Raw genomic sequence first — 2,460 nt, forward strand, 5'->3', positions numbered from 1 at the left:
GCTAATTTCTGTAAAATGGGTTATTAAAAACCACCTTGCAGAGCTATATAGCAAAGATAAATGAGACTTGTATAGGAACTTATATGACACAGACCAGCTTCTCAGTATATGCACAGTATGTTTTGAATTCAATTCTTCACAGCACAGAGTGAAAGAGGAGGCAGGATAAGCTGGGTGAAGAGAAGAAACGGAAAGATGCATCATGAGGTGGCAGTGGCGGGGGAACTTGGGGCCACTGTGGGTTTCAGAGGAGGAGACTTGAAGACTTCGTTGAATGCATCTTGCTGCTCCATTCCAGGGCTTCAGCAGCTGGAAGTCCAAATTCTAGCCATTCAGCAAAAATATCTTCTCTGACATGGAATTGCCATCGTAAACAGGGCTGCATAGTAGAAGAAAGCCTTGCACTAGTAGCGAAGGCAAAGGAAAATCCTTAAATATGTTTCGATGCTGAGAGGCAAGAGCCCATGGAGGGAAGGTTGTTGAAGACACAAGAAGAAGGGCTTTGGATTCAAACAGGCTTAGAGTCTGTCTCCAGCTCTACCACTCACATCACATTTACACTCTCTGAGCTGTTGTTTATTCATCTGTCAATGGGTATAATAGTTGCTTCTACCTCTTAGGTCTGTTGTGAAGATTAAAGGGAATATTGCATGCAAAGCACTTAGCACTGTGGCTAACTAAGAACTGAATAAATATTAGCTCATATTATGATTATCATTATAGTGGATGGAATAAGGACTCTGTGTAATAAAAATAGCACCTTGTCTGTGTGCAATGGCACATAGCAGGTGCCCATTACCCACTTGTTATTATTAGCAACATCATTGTTATTAGGACTGTAATTATCATTAACTAGTCACGGTATTTGGATTCTATTCCCCATTCAACCTTGTGACCTTAGAAAAGTCATTTCACCACTTTGAGCCTTGCTTTCCCCATATGTGAGATGGAATAGTTGAACTAAATTAGTGGTTCCTGAAAATGGACAGATAGATCTGTGCTAGGTCAGAACACAGTTTTCTCTGGGCCATGTTGGAACTGGCTCTGTAAAGCTGCTAACTCTCCTTTACTCTGAGATCAAGTTTTTTCTTACATTTTTACTGTTACTAATTTATTTCATGAACTGATGATGGTAGATTGTAGCCTTTAAAAAAATTGGTATTTGGCAAAATACTATGTTGGAGACCATATGAATGTCTACCTCCTTTCTTTTTAAAAATACATTTTAATTCTACTACTCTTTGAAACAGAGAATTTGGGGAATTATCCCTGCCATGATGACCTCTAAGATACTTCCCAACACTGTCCACTTAGAGCAGAGACCTTAGAGAAACTTGCTGATGGTGAAGTACGGAAATAGGTGATGGAGAAGAGATTCAGCCTGCGGTGGCAGGCCCATGGTAAGAGCCTCAGAAGGAAACAAAAGAGGAAGAAAGCTCTGAAAAGGGGGCCAGAAACACTTGTTCCTTCTTTCAGTAAATGTTTACAGATCACTATTGCCCAGGCACCATGCAAGATCCTGGATGTGAAATGGTCAGTGTAATAGGTTGAATGGTGGCCCCCAAGAATATGGCCATGCCTGGAACTGAGAAAGTTCGTATCAAGGGTCGGGGGCTGCTACAATAAATACCTAAAATGCAGAAGGGGCTTTGCCTCTAGATATAGGACGGAGGCTGTAGAAAAAGCCTACAATGCTGGGAATGCACTGTTAGGGGTGATTCTCCTGAGGGCTCAGAAGAGGAGAGCTATAGAGAAAGCCTTAGTCTTCATAGGGAATACCCAAATAATCCTGATAGAAAGCTGGTAAAAATATGAATGGTCAAGGACATTCCGATGATGTCTCAGATGGCAATGAGGAACGTGTCATTGGAAACTGAAGAAAAGGTGGCAAAGAGCTTTGCTGAACTGTACTCATGTCCTAGTGTTGTGTGGAAGATACCACTGTGAGCAATGAAATTGGCTATCTGGCTGAAGAAATTTCTAAGCAAAGTGTTAAAGGAGCGCCCTGGCTTTTCTTGAATCCTTAGAGTAAAAATGAGAGAAGGGAGAAATCATTTGAAGGTAGGTTTGTCAAAAGGGAAACAGAAGTTGAGAAGTTGGAACATTCTCAGCCTATCCATATTGGAAAAAACAAGAAAACATGTTCAAGAGAGAACAAAGGTGTGACTAATACAGCTTTTTGACTGTATCTGTCAGCCATCTGAACAGAAGCCAGGGCCCCGGAGGAGGGGCCGCAGCTGCTCAGCGCTGCCTTACCTCGCCGCTGGGCTCCTCCTCACTTTCTAGTTCCGCACTCCTTGGCTGCATCAGCTCCTGCTCCCGTGGGCCCTGTGCAGTGCTGCTGTGGTGGCCAGCTCTTCCAAAGGCACAGGTGCTAACCCCTGGTGGAATCAGCGTGGTGCCTCCTTTGCAGGCACGTAGGGCACAAGAGCTGTGGAGGTGGCGCCAGGCAGAGAACCC

The sequence above is a fragment of the Balaenoptera physalus genome (genome assembly GCF_965194825.1).
Source record: "Balaenoptera physalus genome assembly, chromosome: 7".
NCBI classification, from domain to species: domain Eukaryota; kingdom Metazoa; phylum Chordata; class Mammalia; order Artiodactyla; family Balaenopteridae; genus Balaenoptera; species Balaenoptera physalus.